Source organism: Rattus rattus, chromosome 7, assembly GCF_011064425.1.
Source record: "Rattus rattus isolate New Zealand chromosome 7, Rrattus_CSIRO_v1, whole genome shotgun sequence".
Taxonomy (NCBI): Eukaryota; Metazoa; Chordata; class Mammalia; order Rodentia; family Muridae; genus Rattus; species Rattus rattus.
The window spans coordinates 110,121,213-110,140,338 of record NC_046160.1 but is presented as its reverse complement, the minus strand read 5'-3'; positions in this window follow the sequence as shown (position 1 = coordinate 110,140,338).

Below are 19,126 nucleotides of genomic sequence, written 5' to 3'. Positions count from 1 at the left end.
TCAGCTGTGGGTGATGCAATTCCTGGTGTGCAGTGCCTGTGTCTGTGCATTGCTATTGCTGGCCCAGCTGTGAGCAGCTTCAGCATCTAGCTACAACATGTGAGCCATTGTGAGGGAATTGCTGGAAAATTTTCTGTAACTGGCAAATATTTTAATGATACATGTGGTAAAATCAGATCCAGTTAGCCTTTCATCTACTTAACACCAAAGCTGTAATGATAGATAAGCCTTTTATTTTTCTTGAGCTAAAACACAGAGTACAAGATGATATCTGCTGAATAACGGGCTCTCTTTACATGAATTCTAAAGGGGAAAAGAAATAAAGCCAATCTGAGCTATAACTAACCACATTTTCAACATGGACTAAACTGGACGAGAGCAGACTGATAGAGCAATACACAGACATGCATAGACTGTGCTTGCACTAAAATTCTAAACTTTTACCCAGAGCTAAAATACGTACTTAATATCTTCTCAGCTTGTGAAGCTGTTATTCAAGACTAACTGAACTCCCTTTAAGAAGAAAGTTCAAGATTGTCTTTTTAGAAGGCTCTCTTATTGTGATACATGCAGTATGGGTCACTTTATGAGAATCATGTGATGTCTGAGACATATAGGACCTTCTGTGGTGGATAAGATAAGGTCTTTTACCTTTAGAGGTAGTTGCTTGTTCACCAAAGAATGTTAAGGCAACAGAAAGTAACTCAACTTTATGTAAAGAATATATAAAATTCTGTTTCAAAATTATGTTGTTCTTCTTATAGTAGAAATTATTATTGATCAAATGTTAGCATCTCTTCTATGAACACAAGATCAAGTCTGTCTTCTGTAAAACCTATAGCTGATGTTTGGCATATGGGTTTTCTCATTTCTTCCCTTTTATTCTCCACATGTAATGTCTGTCTAGTCTCTTTCTTTATAGCACCCTAAAAAGGAAAGACTTTTTTTTTGTAATATGGGGTAAGGCTCAGAAGTTCCACCCACATAATTCCTTGCAATCCACAAGCTGAAAGCTTACAAGCTAAATGTTTTCTTATAACCAAATTAAGGGATTAAATTCTGATAATTGTGTTGGACTGGTAGTTTTTACTGCTTATTTACTCTTATGTGTTTAGCATTTCTCTTTTCTTCTATGAATAATCTTCTCAATAAACCTACATAAATTAATAAAATTAGCTATGAAAGAAATGTTTCCTTAATTCTTTGAATATCCAATGATCATTTTATCAACTCTATGGATACATACATAAGAACAATGGAAAATTAGGTGAATAGTAATATGATATCATATCTTGTATGATATCCATTGGAACTGAATTAATAATATGGGACATTTCCTTGCAAAGAACTTGGTTTCACCCTGTGGTGATCATAAAGGTCTTTAATCTTAGCACTCAGGAGGCAGAAGCATGCAGATCTCTTTGAGTTTGAAGTCAGTATGTTCTTCAGAGCAAATTCCAGAATACCCAAGACTACACAGAGAAATCCAGTCTTAAACAAAACAGAAGAACAAACAAATGTAGTTTATAATATTCAAAACATTGAGCTGAATCTCAGGAACTTGTAACTATTTGTATGACCTTAGAAACTTTGCTTTCTTTCTTTATCATGCAAATTAATACTAGCAGACATAGAACAGGATACTAAAATATGAAAATGTTGCTTTGATAGGACTATAAAATCAATTTTTACTATTGATTCATTGGAGTTTATATGGCAGGGCTATTTTGAAACTCAAGTTTCTTCATTCTTATGAGCAAAATAAGGATAGTGAGGCAAAATGAATGCTGTGAGTTTTATATAAAATATTATAAAATATAATTTAGGTAACATAATGGTGAGGTATATAGAGCTCTTTGTCAAGAAAAAATGAAAAGAAAATAATAGGTAGATAGATGATAGATTGATTGAGAGATTAGATTTATAGATAGATAGATAGATAGATAGATAGATAGATAGATAGATAGATAGATGATAGATAGATAGAGTGGATTTTATTCCTGGAAGTAACTTCTACTTCAAAAATTATCTGTGTTGTGAATAGTCTCAAATAAATGCTAATATATATTATATCTGGAGCATTTAACATTCACACCACAGCCAATGGTGATCATAAAATCATGCATATCTACACATTTCACCAATCGTCTCATTGATGGACATCTTCAGTGTCCTGGATTCTCATCTTTCAACGTAACACCGAAATGGTGAAAGGTTGAATGACAGACTCACCTTTGAAAGTCTGTTCCTGCAAGTGTCTTCAAAAGTATTCATCTTTGCATATTAAAAAAGAAACAGTTCAGAATAAAGATTAAAAGGTTCAGAAAAAATATTAAAAAAGAAACAGTAGCAATTTACTACTCCTCTGAACATATCTGGAGAAGATAATAAACAAGTCATTGTGTGTACTGCTTAAGAATGATACATAATCAGAATTTGAAAAATATCATATTTGATGCTTTACCCTTGATCAGATTCTTGTTTCCATGGGAGGGAAATCTATCAGCCTGCAACCTAAAACACCAAAAATGTTCTTGCGCTCAGAGTAAGCAAATTGATTTCACGGTTACTTGATTTTTAACACCCACCCCCACCAGTTACAAATTATTTTCTGTTTATTCAGGTTTAAGGCAGCACCTGTGATATTCCAGCTTTGATTTTTAACTGTGCTAAGTGAACTTGTTATTTCCACGAAAAGGGAATGTATTTAAAATGTTCAAGTCAATAGTCCCCATGGTGGATAGTGTGTAAGAGTGATTTTTGTTTAATGCAGGGGAAGTTTCTAAACGTGCAACAGGTGTTAGTAGTCTGTAGGTGGCTTGATTTAAAAATGGCTATACTCCTTTTAATTTGAATAGCTGCAAAACACAGAAAAGTATTTAACACTCTAAAGTTTATCTCAGGACATCCACCAAAATGAAATAATTTCATAAATGCTGTAATAAAAATGCAAAGATGATCTTATTTAAAATAAAAAATTAAGTCATTGTTTGATGTTTTAGGAATAATTCACTATTTTGTTGTTTAAAATGAATTAAAATGGACTTAAAAGCAAATAAACACAGTGTAAAAACAATAAAAATAGGAATCATGACTAAAGTCTGTAATGACCCAAATATTGCTTTAGGAAAGGCCGACAAAAAGATTTAGGGCAAGCCAACAAATGATGTTAGAATGATATTGTTCTTTTAAGGTAAGCAGTCATTCTTCAGATGGAAGGAATGTGAAGTGGGGTTATAGAGTCATAGAAGTCAAAGGGGAGTGAAACAGCAAGGCACAATTTTAAACAGTTCACAGGTTCAAAGAGAAAGAATAGTCTATGGGACTCTGCCAAACATTATAATTAGCATACCTAGTCATTTACCTGTGTGGATGATACATTCCCTACAGGACTTTAAAACATTTTGAGGATTTCATAAAATAGATTTCATTAATGCCATTTATATTAAAGACCTGATAATTATTTTAAAACAGTTACAGAAGTGAAAGTTAATTATTTTCAGTGTAAAGACTTACTCATGTAAGTCTTTTAATTTTCTGGTTTGTCTATACATTTAATACTTCACTTTCAAATATGATGATTTTACACTATTCAATCTAATTCAAATGGGTAATATGAAAAAAGGTACTGAACCATCTGAAAAGTTTAAAGCTTTGTGGGAAATTATCCAAAAGCATAAGAAGATACATGCTTATAGTTATTAAAAACTATTTTTAATACCACACAAGTATTTGGAATAAAAAATATTGCATGTATAGTGCATATCGATCTTGGAAATGAGATTCAATCAGTCTATGTAGCCATCTCTGGTGGAAGTCATGCCCTATCCACTCTAGGGTGTAATATGAATTCTGATCTGAACAATTTTAACTATGAGAAATGTTGTAAAGTTCCAAGAAAAATATAGAATGATATTTAGCATTTTAAAACATGAAGAATTTATCACAGCAAATTAACTTGAATATAGAAAGAAATTATGAAATATTTAAAAACATTTTACAACATAAGGCATGTGACAAATTAGAGACTATATCAAACATCCTCTTACAATAGGAAGGAGAATCAGCAACTAGCTGTATAATAAATGAAAAATTATAACAAATCCTAGCAAAAAGAAAGCAAACATTGCTTACACACATGGATGGATGTTTTTCTTCACTCTCTGAACCTACACATTATGAATATGATTAAATGTTGTATTTACATCAATTGAACAGGAATGATGAAAATATCTGGCCATATCCCTTGTGAGATTTGAAGCAATAGACACGTTGAATCCATACAAGGGAAGTGGATTTTGCTATATCTGACCAACTGCAAAGCCCCAAGACATTACATAAATGGTTGTGCTTCCTTTAATTATTTAGAATATATTCCACAAATGCAAACATGGATGTCCATATTGAAAGTTTGTTTAAATATACATATGTGTGAATATATGAACTTAGTTGATTAAGAAATAATGGAAATCATAGCATGTTATCATATATGAAAAGGATACATAGTTTTCAAGGAAACCATTGTATTAACATACACAAACTTTAAAAACTCCTATTCATTGAAACATTTATCTTGCTTGATAGTTTTAATTCTTACAAACAATATTGCAATATTTTTGATATGTTGAAATCATAGCAGAAAAAATCCATATGATGAATTCCATATGATAAATTGAGTGTGGGCACATGGGAAAGCCAGAGAGAGGAAAAGGATGCTAAAAGGGATATAGTTCTAGTCAATTTCAAAAGAAAACTTGACACATACTTTGTAAGTCTGTTAAAATTACAAAAAGTAGATGATCATGTGGAAAACCATTACAGTGAGAGGACTTTAAAGGGGACACAAGAACAGTGCGAAGCTGATTCTACCTGACATTCTAGATCAAAAAGGAGCATGGCTAAAACCACAGAAACGAAAAATATTCAAACCCCACTTAATCAAGAATGATGTTAGTATTTGATAATTGAGACAAAAATTCAATTTTTATCTAGTAACAGAGAAAAATTAATTGCGAGCACTGTAAGCATTTTCACTGTTTTTATAATATGTTTTAATAAGGGCAAAACTATTCTAAAATAATGTCACCTAACACAAAGGTACATAATTTTGTGATAATTTTGTGGGCCAGTCTAATGGTTCCTATGGACCATAATTTAGTGGAACCAGAATATGGTCCCTATGTTTTCTTCAAATATTATTCTAGATGCAAGTAAGTAGGTATTTTATTTTGAATACATGAATGAACTTTATTAAATATATGTTCAATGTATATGTATTCACTAAAAATCAATACAATGTACTTGGCACATCCTACAGATGTTCATGATAGCAACTGACTTGATTATATATAGACTGTATAGTCTATGCTGCTTGGCATTGAGCCATAGCGATCAGTTACCTAGAGAAGAAGTATAAGGTCCAAGCACTTATTCAAACCAATACATAAAGAAGTTATAGATAAGATGAAGCTAACGTAAGTTAGGGGACCCCATAGGCATGATCATTCCCTATGTACTCTTCTTTTATCTTTTATTAAAAACCACTATGTTCCAAGGCTTTATTTATTATAGCCAGAAACTGAAAACAACCAAGATGTCTCACAGAAGAATGGATATAGAAAATGTAGTTCATTTACTATTCACCTATTAGAAGCAAGGACATAATATATTTTGCAGGCAAATGGGTGGAACCACAAAATATCATTCTGAGTGAGTATGGTAACCCAGACCCAAAAGGACATGCATGATATGCACTCATTGATAAGGCGATATTAGCCATAAAGTAAGAATACCTGTAATATGATCCATAGATGCAAAAAAGCTAAACAAGAAGGGCCAAGCAAGAATACTTGAGTCTCAATTAGAAGAGGAAAAAAATAGGACGCATAGGAGTCAAAGGAAGGAGGGAATCAGGTAGCAGAGGGGATAGGAAGAGAAATGGGGGGTGTGTCAGGATCAGATGTAGGGATAGACAGGAGAGAGGGCCAGAGAGTCAGAAAAAATGAATCGAAATATGTAGATGGCCAGGCTGGGGGCAGAAGAAGGACTTGGGGAATTTCTAGGAATGCTAGAGAGCCTCAAGGTGAGGCTACCAGGAGTCAATGTGGGTGACCTTAGCTGAGACTCAAAGCAGTGGGAATATGGAACTTGAAGAATCCAGTTTGTATAACTAGGTAGGATTGCCAGTAGAGAGATAAGGACAACAATCCACCCAGAACCCTTCCAACCCAAAATTTATCATGTCTAAAAGAAATACAGGGACAAAGACTGAGAACAGACTGAGGGAATGGCCAACCAATAACCAGTCCAACTTGAAACCCATCCTCTGGGCAAGCACCAATCCGTGACAGTATTAATGATACTCTGTTAGGCTTTCAGACAGGAGTCTAGCATAACTGTTCTCAAAGAGATTCCATACACCACCTGACTGAAACAGATAGAGATACCCACAGTCAAACATTGGACAGAGCCTGGGAACATTTGTGGAAGAGTTTAGGGCAGGATAGAAGGCTCTGAAGGGGATAGAAACTCTACGGAAGACCAACAGAGTCAACTAACCTGGATCCTTGGATGCTCACATGGAATGAAGCTCAAACAAAAGAGAATAGATGGGCTGGAATGAGGATCCTGGCACACAAAAGCAGATCTGCTGCTCAGTCTTTATATGGGTCCCCTAAAAACTGGAGTGTGGAGTGGCGGCACTGTCAAAGTTGTTGTTTGTGGTGAATCTGTTCTCCAACTCAGCTGCCTTGTCTGGTCTTACTGGGAGACGATGCTGTATTACTCCAAAGATTTGATGTACTAGGGTGAGGGAAACCTAGGGGAGACCCCATCTTCTCTGAGGAGAGGCAAGAGGGATTGAGGGAAGAACTCTGGAAGGCATAGGCCGGGAGGGGGTCCATTAATTGGGAGGCAAAAATGAATAAATAAATAAAGAAGATTAAAAATAAAAAATAAATTTTTTTCATAAAACATATCCTGTTCATATTTTCCTCTTCCTCTACACTTCCAAATTGCTCCCCATCTCTGATCTTTTCCAAAGATACCTTTCTGTCTCATTAGGAAACAAACAGGCGTCTAAGGGATAGTAACCAAATAAAATCCAGTAGGAAAAAAACATTAAAATATGACAAAACTAACAGAAGAAAAGGAACTTAAGAAAAGTTACATGCACACACACACACACACACAAACACACACATTAATGCACATACACACATACACACACTCACACACATACATACACAACAACAACAACAACAGCACACATGTATACACAGAGACATACTCTTTGCACCCTTATGAATCCCATAAAAAAGCACAAAACATGTAGGGTTAAAAAGAATATGTTTAAATTTGACTCATACCAAAATAAATGGATTTAAGTAAAGCATGTGGATTCAAATAATAAAAGAGATGCAGGGTAGTCTTATCAAATCAGTTGAAGACATGGTTAGAAAAGGTTGTAGTGGCTAGAAAAAGAAGAAATTGGTTTCTAGGCTACATTTAAATTGATGTTGACATGACATCAACTCTCCACATAAATTCCAACCTGCAGCCTTGTTCTGCATACCTTCCAGGACTCAGAGTATTATAGCCAATTCCCTAAAATCTCTCTCCATATATACATATCTATTATTCCGTAAGCAAGATATGCACTATATTTATACAAAACAACTCTTGAGAACCACAAATAACATGCATGAGAGAAGACTACACTAAAACAAAGAACAAATGAATGGGCTATTTTAATCTTTTCAAGAAATATTATTCTGTAACAAACACTTGAGTAAAATGATCAAAGCTAAAATAAAGAGAGAAAGTAAAATTTGAATCAAATGACCTTCTGATGTTGCTTAAAACTCTCAATCCATTGCCCTTTATCCCATCCTAATTCTTCTTGGTGTACAGTCTTCTTACTGTCCATGCTTGACCTAATTTAGAAGATGGAGTAAGCCACTCAAGTTTCCACAGGAAGACAGCTGAAGAGCCAGAAGCAGCATGTTTGTGATACACAGAGTCAGTTGCATTGCACTAATTTACTAATTAGCCCCTAGGGCAGAGAATAAAGTGAGGAACAGATGTTTCAATGTTAGACATCTAAGAAAGCCAAGAAAAGGCTGGGCAATGGCAAAAGAACATTCAAAGAATTTTGTCAAGAGTCCAGTGATTCCCTACCAAGTCTTCCGTTGAAGGAAAAGGCCATTGGACAATTGGCCCACTTCTTAGCAGTTCATCATCTTGACTGAGCAAGACTGATCACTGGAGTACTAGTACTAACTTCTCATAAGAGAACATCGACTGGTCTCAGCAACAGTGATCACTGGAGTTTCTGTATAAATCCATACCAGAGTTCATCAGCTGGTCTGGGCAAACATCAATTTCCTGCATATGAGGATTCTTTTTCCTTTTGTCTTATCCACAAAAGGAGATCAAAAGTCCCTGAGCCAGCTATGATCTCTGAAAAATTTAAGATTAGATTTTCAAATGTTCATGTTCCTCCATAAAAGAGCCTGTGACATACCACATTTGTACTTTGCTTTAGAGAACAAAGTTATATACCCATGCCCTTGGAGAATCTCTAAAGAGTTTGTCTAAGGTATAGGACAGATTTTTTCTTCTTCATTTATTTCTTTATCTCCTTTTGACTTATTTTTACATGTATTTTATATTTTGAGATTTTTTAAACAAAAGTACCATATTTACATTATCTTTACTCTTCCAGGTCTCTCTTTTCTTCCATTCCTTCTCATATGAATGAAGTCTTTTCTTTAATTATTGTTGGTGCACACACACACACACAAACACACACACACACCACACACACACTTACCACACACACACAACCACACACACAGACACACAGACACAGACACACAAACACACACACACCACACAAACAAACACACCACACACACACCACACACACACACAGACACACACACACAAACACACACACCACACACACACACACCACACACACACAACCATACACACACACACACACAGACACACAAACACACACACCACACAAACACACACACACACACAAACACACACACACACACACACACACACACACACACACAACCACACACACACACAACCATACACACAGACACATACACACAACCACACACACAACACACAGACACACACATACACAGAGAGAGAGACAGAGACAGAGACAGAGACAGAGACAGAGAGAGAAAGAAGTCTGTGTGTGGGCTAGAGTCTAAAAAATCAATTTAACATTGCTTATATGCATTTATGTTTAGGACTAGCCACTTGTATTGAGTATCAGGAAGCTAACCCCTGGTGAAGCTTTACTCTTGATGCCTTAATTAGAAATATTTTCATTTTTTTTTCTTTTCTTTTTTTTTTTTTTTTTTGGAGCTGGGGGCCGAACCCAGGCCTTGCGCTTTCTAGGCAAGCGCTCTACCACTGAGCTAAATCCCCAACCCCAATATTTTCATTTTTTATTTGATACTGAAAATTATGAATGCAGTCCGGCGAGCCTTTAAAAGGGATGGTGATATTAAATGTATAGTGATCATAATGCTAACAGACTTCTAGAGCACAAACAATGAAGTGCTGTGGAAAGCAATACATTCCTAACCATCCTTATCATAAACAACTATTGGAGGAAAATTAAGGACCCATTTCGAAGGTGAAGACTATGTACAAGTATCTCTAATTACAGAAAGGCAGTGTACAGAACAAAAATATTTTCTGTGAAGTTGAGGAAATTCAAATTTAGGGTGACTGAATTTCTGAAATCTGCGCATCTCTCATCACTCTTAATGAAGGTTATAATGACAGATATACTGTAGTAATTTTCTTCAAAACAAGTATATATGTCATTGGTATTCTGATGTCTATAAAACCTGCATTCACCTCTCAAGCTGGAGAAGTGGCCCATTATTCTTCAGTACTTCTAGTGGATTGTGGTAACACAAGGAAGGCAGAGATCTCAAGACATGGTTGATGTAAAACTGTTGAGAGATACAAGATAAGGGCTGAGAGAAGAGCTCCTTTGGAAGCCTGGAAGTAGATTACTTGAAACATGAAAATAGTTAAAGTATTTAGAAGAAAGGAAGGACAAGTCAAGTAGCCACATGCAGTCCATCTAATCCACTAAATCTTGAGTAATAGTGGTTGCTAGCAGTACTCCAAAATGTTGGCACTCGGGAGACTTACAATGTACATTTTATATTGGGAAAAAATCTGATTTTACATTTTCAAGGGCAGGTCAGCTAAGTCAACACAAGCTCAAAGAAATTGTTATTTTTGATATGCAGCAATACTGCTTTAAATGACTTAGGGAATATTTACAAAGCATGTGATATAATACTGGCTATTTGAAATTCTTATAAAGCATGCTCTTCAGATGAACTGTAAGTCATGTGACTTCATGGAGTTAAGGGATGCAGAACAGAGTTGTGCCAACTTCCCTTATGAACTACAGAGACATGGAATTCAAATGCATTACTCATAGTCACTCCCCTACAAGACAAAGGTACATTAGTGAATTCTGAACTAGGAGGGATGTGGAAAACTAATCAGGAGAAAAACTAAGGGTAGCTTCCTCTGAGAGACCCACACCAGATCAAATCTGTTTAAAAGATACTGATATATGAGACATAGGTGTCAAAATCACATATTTAAAAAAACCCACTTTATTAAAGGTGAGATTAAATGACAAAATTGAAGCAGAGATAATGAATAGGTAGATATTTGGTGCAGGAGAAACAGTTGGCAATTATCAAGAGACTAGAGAACACGGCAGACAGATTCAGGATTGACAAAGTACAGTTTGTAGGGGTCACATAGGCAGAAGTATATTTAAAGCAAAACTATAAAGCTTCACAAATCAACTTATGGAATAGGTAATTATATACGGAGCCACACAATGATGGGCTGTACCTTCAGAAAGATACATGGGCCTTCTTAAAATCTATTAACTTATCTAGCCTCTTTTAAACTATGTTATTCATAAGCTATCAATCATTGTCACACAAAGTCTGAGACTCTTGATGACCTCCTTTATGTCTTAAGATATGTGATGTGGTTACATGATGGGAAAATGGTAATTACAACCACGTGCCTCTAAGCATGATCAGCCTGGATGTCATCCTATTACATTATTGCTATCTCTAGACTCAAAGGAAAAAGAATGGTTAAGTGTGCCAGGCGTGTTTAATGTGACACTTAATGGTTTCATGGCCAGTTACTGTTTCTACATCCTCTACTTGTCCCCAGAAAAGCATCATCAAGTAGATATTGATGCATTTTCAGCACAGATGAGGAAGACGACACAGAGTTTGGGAAACTAAGTGATATTGACCCAAATCACCACAAGATCCATATCCCTTTTTTTCTGCCCATCGATCTCACTGCAACCTGATATGAAGCAATCATGGCCAGAGGCAACACAGTACACTTCTCACTAGGGACAGGATTCTGTCAGCTCAGTTGGAAATATCCAGATGACAAGATGGTTAAAAACTTGATTTGCCTGGTGTTCTCGCATTCATAACCTGGTGAAAGTCTCTGCTATTGTACCAGAAATACAAGGAAGTTTCGTTCAGAAATAAATAACTCAGTTTAGAAACAAGTCTCGAGGCACTTGAGCATGAGTTGTTGTTATAGAACAGAGAAATGGACAATCACAGCGTAATACTTGTGGAGAGCATATTTTCAGTTTTCGATATTACTGTTTAGTTTTTTGACTGATATAGGCACTCTCTCCTGAATTCAATCCTTTCAAGGAAAATATATAGACTTAACTCCATCTACCATAAATTTAACTTGAGGACATTTATTCAATGTCTGGTATGTTCAAGGCATTGATAATATAGAGGAATAAGAAGAAATTCATACACGTGAAAAAACTTTTCATCCATAATCATGGCTCTGAGTCAAAAATGTATTTTAATAAAAAACTAGAGGCAAACTAGGTATGATTAAAAGCAATAATGTTTGAGGTTGGAAAGCGATATATTAGCCAAACCATTATTTATGTTCTGTTCCAACTCCATGCTTAAAACTGTAAACTCATCCATCTTGGAAAATGCTTACCTTCCTAATAAGAAGGAAATTTATGACCATTAGCTTTTTCACAGATAAAAAAAGTTACATCTACTAATAATCATAAGAATGCAATATGGCTTCACTTTGGCAAGCTAGGGGGCTTATTTATTTCCCTGAGTTCTAAACTACTTTTATATGAGGTTTGCTACTGAGTTAATTATGGAAGTATGATCCTCCTCCTTCATGCCATCCTCATGTTAGGCAGCTGTAAACAAAAATACCACTGTAGCAAATGCTACCTCCCCATGAGCGTCACAAGACTTGCTTGTGCTGACACTGCATTTTGCAAGAACATACTAGGTATTTCTTGACCCCTTTCTTCCCTTCTGCCCACTGCACAGCAGGCTGAGCATAAGGGTTTTATCCTCATCAGATTGACTGTGCTTGTATAGCTCTTCAATGTATACCACACTTACTGTATAAAGAAGCAGCCTCAGTCCGGTTGCCCTGCTCCCAACTTCTCTCTCACTCTGCATGGTCTTACTAAAACTTGTCAAAATCAAGTTTTGTCTTAGAGACTATATTGAAAAGGACCCAATTTGAAATATTTGCATCATCTCAATTTCTATCCTTCAGGAGTGTCACAGGTTACTTCTGAGATGTCTTCAACACATCCATGATTTGAACACTCAGTCTCCAGCTGGTGGCATAGTTTAGGAAGGGTCCAGTGGTGCCCTTGGAGGTGAGGTGGCAGTCAATGACACAGACTCCTGGAGCAGATACGCAGCTAGCTCATCTGAGCACTGCTGTAAGCTCCTTTAATACCCTCCACCTGTGCCCTGGTGGAAAGACTCTCTTCTAAACAGCAGTTCCTGACTGGCTGGCATTGTGTGCACCAGCAATCCTGGGTCTCTCAGGCAGTACTCAATTAGGTCCTCCTGCAGAAGATGCTTTTGTGCCTGCGCAGCACCCAGTGTTTATGTAGAGGTGGCCTCGTGTTCCTGCTATAGTCCAGGAATTGTAAGACTTGGATCCTAGCTGAAGAAAGGCTAAGGAGGGTAAATCCTAGGAAGTAATATACACTCCCTTCCTATTTCTCTGTGTCAAATTTTCTTGTTTGGTGTGAGCAGAAGACTTGTACTGTGTTTCCTCCATCATGATATTTTGCTCAAGTATATGGAATAAGTAACTATGGATTGATTCTCCTGAAACTATGACCAAAATAAACTTACCCTTCCTTAGGTTGTTTCTGTTAGGTGTGCAAATGTAAATATTGAGTTGTTTACAGGATGAAGTAGAAGCAATAAGAAGAAAATAAACAGAAGATTGGAGTCCAGTTCAATGGGAAGAGTTGATGCCAAAAATAATGGAAAAAAAATCAATGAATCTGAAAAATCTTAGCAGTCTAAGAACAAGCTTGCTTGCTTGCTCTCCTTTTTCTTTCTTTCTTTCTTTCTTTCTTTCTTTCTTTTGTTCATTCTTTCTTTTTTATGACACATTTTCTTTTAGTATTTTAGGGAAGTTAAGTATTTTTCTTTTTTCTTTTTTTTTATAAATTATTTTATTTAACATTCCAGCACTGATTCGCTTCCACAAGCTCTTCCCCTCATCTGGCCCCTGTGCTTCTGAGAGGGTGCTCACGGACCCAACCACTACAATGTCCCTTCCCTGGGACCTCAAGTTTCTACAGAATGAAAGCACATTCCTTCCCACTGAGTCCAGACAAGGTAGTCCTCTGCAAAATATGTAGCAGGGGCCATGGACCAGCCCATGTATACTCTTTGGTTAATTGCTTAGCGTCTTGGAGCTCTGAAAGGTCCAGGATACTTGACACTGTTGTTCTTCCTATGGGGTTGTCGTCACCTTAAGCTTCTTCAATCTTTCCCCTAACTCTTCCGTAGGAGTCTCAGATCTCAGTCCAATGGTTGGCTGTAAGTCTCTGCATCTGTCTCAATACACTGCTGGTAGAGGACAGTCATTGCTAGGTTCCTGCCTACAAGCACAGCATGGCATCATCAATAGTGTCACAGTTTGGTGCCTACACATGGGGCGGTCTGTAGAGGGACTTTCCTTTCAGTTTCTGTTCATTTTTGACCCTGTATTTCCTTTAGACAAGAACAATTCTGGGTCTAGAATTTGAAGATGGGTGGGTATCCATGCCTCAAATGTGAGCCATGTCTATCTACTCCAGGCGGTCTCTTCAGGTTCCATTCCCCATTGTTGGGAATTTGGACTTAGGTCAGCTCCATTAAATCCTGGGGGCCTCTCACATCCTTGGTGTCTGGGACTTTCTAGAAATCCCCTGTGCCCCCACCCCACACTGCTGCATATTTCTAATTCATTTTCCTGACCTTCTGGGCTTCTCTTCTGACTTCCCCCATACCTGATCCTGTCTGCCTTTGATTTTTAAATAATTTAAAATAAAATTAGAATCAGAAATTCAATCTTTTGCTGAATACACAAAAGCAAACCTCATGATTCAATTTTTCTCTTGAGAAATCATTTAGAAGATAATGATTTAAATGTTTAATTGTTTAATATGTTGGTATTTTTTATAGTTTCATTATTGAAGTACAGGCAATAATTTGCAGACCCTGAACATAGATAACACTTGCACCCTTTTAATTATTTAGTTTGTCCACATAGTTTTTGTCATATAGTCACTTAAAATTTCTTTTGTTACAGAGTATGTTCCATCCAAGCCAAAACTTGATAAAAGAAATGTGAAATTCAATTTCCTAAGAGGACATTGATTTTTTTATGACATGTATTAGTTTTGTTTCTTTTTTTTTCTTTTTTAATTTTTTCCCCATCTTTATTAACTTGAGTATTTCTTATTTACATTTCGATTGTTATTCCCCTTCCCGGTTTCCTGGCCAACATTCCCCCCAAACCCTCCCCCTCCCCTTCTATATGGGTGTTCCCCTCCCCATCCTCCCCCCATTACCACCCTCCCCCCAACAATCCCATTCACTGGGGGTTAAGTCTTGGCCGGAACAAGGGCTTCCCCTTCCACTGGTGCTCTTACTAGAATATTCATTGCTACCTATGAGGTTGGAGCCCAGGGTCAGTCCATTTATAGTCTTTGGGGTAGTGGCTTAGTCCCTGAAAGCTCTGGTTGGTTGGCATTGTTGTTCATATGGGGTCTCAAGCCCCTTCAAGCTCTTTCAGTCCTTTCTCTGATTCCTTCAATGGGGGTCCCATTCTCAGTTCAGTGGTTTGCTGCTGGCATTCGCCTATGTATTTGCTGTATTCTGGCTGTGTCTCTCAGGAGAGATCTACATCCGGTTCCTGTCAGCCTGCACTTCTTTGCTTCATCCATCTTATCTAATTGGGTGGCTGTATATGTATGGGCCACATGTGGGGCAGGCTCTGAATGGGTGTTCCTTCTGCCTCTGTTCTAAACTTTAGCTCCCTATTCCCTCCCAAGGGTATTCTTGTTCCCCTTTTAAAGAAGGAGTGAAGCATTCGCATTTTCGTCATCCTTCTTGAGTTTCATGTGTTCTGTGCATCTAGGGTAATTCAAGCATTTGGGCTAATAGCCACTTATCAATGAGTGCATAGCTTCTGTATTTTTCTGTGATTAGGTTATCTCACTCAGGATGATATTTTCCAGTTCCATCTATTTGCCTATGAATTTCATAAAGTCATTGTTTTTGATAGCTGAGTAATATTCCATTGTGTAGATGTACCACATGTTTCTTAAGTCATAGAAAAATTATTTTATCCCATTTTTTTACAATGTAGGAAGACATTAACTCTTTAGATAAGATGGAAACCATGTAACTTACTCAGTCTTAATTCAGACTGAATTTCTCTGTCTCTGTGTCTCTGTGTCTGTCTCTCTCTCTCCCTATCTCTTTCTCCCTCCCTCCCCCCCTCTCTTTGTGTGAGACAGAAGGTGTCTGTATGCATAAAATTTAGTGCTTTAAGTTTACAGTTTATGTTTGGACCCAGGATTTTTCACTTATCATGTTATTTCTAAATTTCATTTGAGTAGACCAACTTTCTACCAATCCTTAGGGATCATCTAACAATACCTCCACAGCAGGTATATTATTGGTACACAAAAAGCTTTCTTTTAGGGGCTATCTGGGCTCTCACTCTGTGTTCAGGCTTGTGTGATAAGCCATTACCTGAGTCTTCTCTCTGGCCTGAGACCCTGCCTCTTAAATTAATTAACTTGTCTCCACTACTCACAGTCTTGGTAGCTGCAAAAAAAAAAGGTCACATAGATATCAATATCTGTGGAAATAAAGCAATCCATTAACTGAAATTCCTGGAAGTGACTTCATCATCAGGACTACTATTTCCAGCAAGTCACTCAAAGAGATTATCAGCTTCTCAAAATTTCTACTGTACTAATTAATGAAAATAGAATGGACTTGATGTTTTGATGTGAGATGAGCCGCCCATCATACTAGTTCACCACATGACTTAGCAGGGTTTGAATCAAGTCATGCTCTTCTGCTCACTCCTAACCCAATTTTAGCTTAAGAACCATGGGGTAGGAAAGAATAGCAAAGGGAAGAAAATACTGTACCTGTGGACCTCCAAAATCTGATTTAAGCTCACTTTCTATTTGTCCTTTTTAAAAGTAAAACTTGAGATGTGTTTAAGAAAAACAGTTTGCAAAGCCTCAATGCACTTTGGGTGATTATATAAGAAATAACCTGGAAATGTCATTAATTCTGACACTTAATTGCGTTTCAATTTATTTCACACTTCCTAGTCTTGAAGGATTTATAATTTAAGTCTCTTATCTGAGGGAAGAATGCATAATTTGCTTCAATTGTCTGTTGTTTCAATTAGCCTCTGGTGATCATTTCATATTTAAAGGGTTCATTTGGGAAGATTTGTTTCTGCCTCCTGAATAAAAGGGGGGTGGTATGGGGGGGGACTGAGATTCTATGCAGCTGCCACATCCTCCTGGGGCCCACACTGAAAAGATACACCTTTAGTAGATAGAATTACTTGATGAAACATATTTTTTGTGTGCTACCTTATTACAGAGCTGTTCAATGAAACCAAAATGAAAGTCTGTATTCCCACTACTCAGTTTCTAACCTCGCTTTTTATTTGGGTAAATTACAGTGAAGTTAATGAGTTTTGACACTTTAATCATGACAGCAAAGTTACCATGCTTGCCTTCTATTGGTTCTAGAATGATTTTTGAAAAAGAAAAGAAAAGAAAATTAAAGAAAGAAAAACCCTATTGTTACATGGACTTCTCTTTGCTATTGAGAGTGTAATTAATCAGAGATTTTCTTCTTCTAATAAGAGTGCATGATGCCCATGATAGTAAACAGATAGTAATATTATGCCATAGATAACTGATGTTCCTTGAAAGATGTAAGATTTCTACCTTGCAAGGTTTATTGTGTTGTTGGACAATTAGCTAAGTAACTACAGACAACCATCACTGATGTTTATGGTCAGTTAAAGAACATGGATTTTGATGTATGTTAGGATGGTGGTTTAACCACCGGTTAGTGGTGTGGTATGGAAAAACAAGGTAAAGCTTTTCTTTGCTTTCTTTTGTTTTCTTTTTATCTGAAAAATAATGCGTATAATATCTTCCTCTTGAGAACTTCTTGCGCGGGGAGCTTATGATATAATAAATCAAGTGTTTACTCTTCGGCATGCAAAATTAGAAAACAAAACTGTTCATTTCTTTCTCATTTCAATGTTTCCCTCATGGTCATCAAAATCTTTTGGATTGGCCCCTTTCTCTAGGAGTGTTTTATTAATTTATCGCTGGAAAAGCAATTTTCCTACAGGTCTGTACAGATAATATCCTGGACATCTATGTAACACACATATCTGTAATGCTCTGTTCCTCTCAGATCTATCATCAATAGGGTGTGTGTGTGTGTGTGTGTGTGTGTGTGTGTGTGTGTGTGTATGTGTGTTTAGGTCTTTCCATTAGGAAGTAGTTTTCTTTTACTATCCTGGCCACATGACTTAGAGTGGCAAACAGTCCACACCTGGATACACATTAAAAGATCTAACTGCTGCTGGCTACTTCCTTGTGTTATTACAGTGCTACAATGAAAGATGCAAACAGCCTTCAGGATGATACTAGAGGGGTAACTTGTGCCTTTTCCATCCCCCAAGCACTATAGTCAAGCAATCTCCAGACATATGCAAGAGCCTCAGTAGAGGCCAGGAAACACAACAAAGTCAGATCATATACCACTGTCTAAAGTCCTGACAGTATAAACCCAAATCTCACATACGTGCTTGAGTTTACTCGTGACAGACAGAACCACACAATGGCCTCACAGCTGCCTTACCAGAATAGATACAGTTTCAACCTGGTAGGTAAGGACATTTACTATGGAGAACATTCCTAATACAGTAACTTAAGGGCAGGGATATGACGTCAGACTCACCATGAAATTTCTTAGGGAATAGGAAGACAATCATCCTGATTATTCATAATAATGATAGAAGATATGAAAATGCTAGTAATTAAAATTTACCACTAGGAGAGATTAAGAAATAATATTTCTAAAATAATTAAAATAATTTAAAGTTTTGCAATTTTTATTTCCAAATATCACATTTCTATTATTTCAAAAGTTTTGTTTCATTAGGTCATAATATACTTGTTGAATTACACATATAAAATACCTCTAATATTTTACAATGATTTTTGGGAAATATGGAAATGAGAAGTAGTATTTTTTAGGTGGGGAACTCTTATTTTTGTTGAGTCAAGAGGTCCACAAGAGTACATGCTATAATAATGCAAAAGTGAGAGCCAATGCAGGTCCAACAAACTCATTGTAGAAGGAAAGACCTATGAAAGGCCAAACAGTGAATAGATGTCATAGCCAGAGCTTTCAAAGCACAAATAGAAAAAAATGTGTGTCCCATACTTAGGATGATTGTGTTCAGTTCGGAAAGCTTTTTTCTATTAATAAAAGCATTTAGATGAAAAGAAAATAATCACAGGTTTCTACACAGAGCAGTAACCAGAAAAGCATCTATGAGATTTATTGACCTACTGGAGAAAAATGGTAATTGTGGTGCTGAAAAGCAAGAAGCCCTGAGCTGGATAGGCCCTTTTTTGTAGCTGAAAAGATGT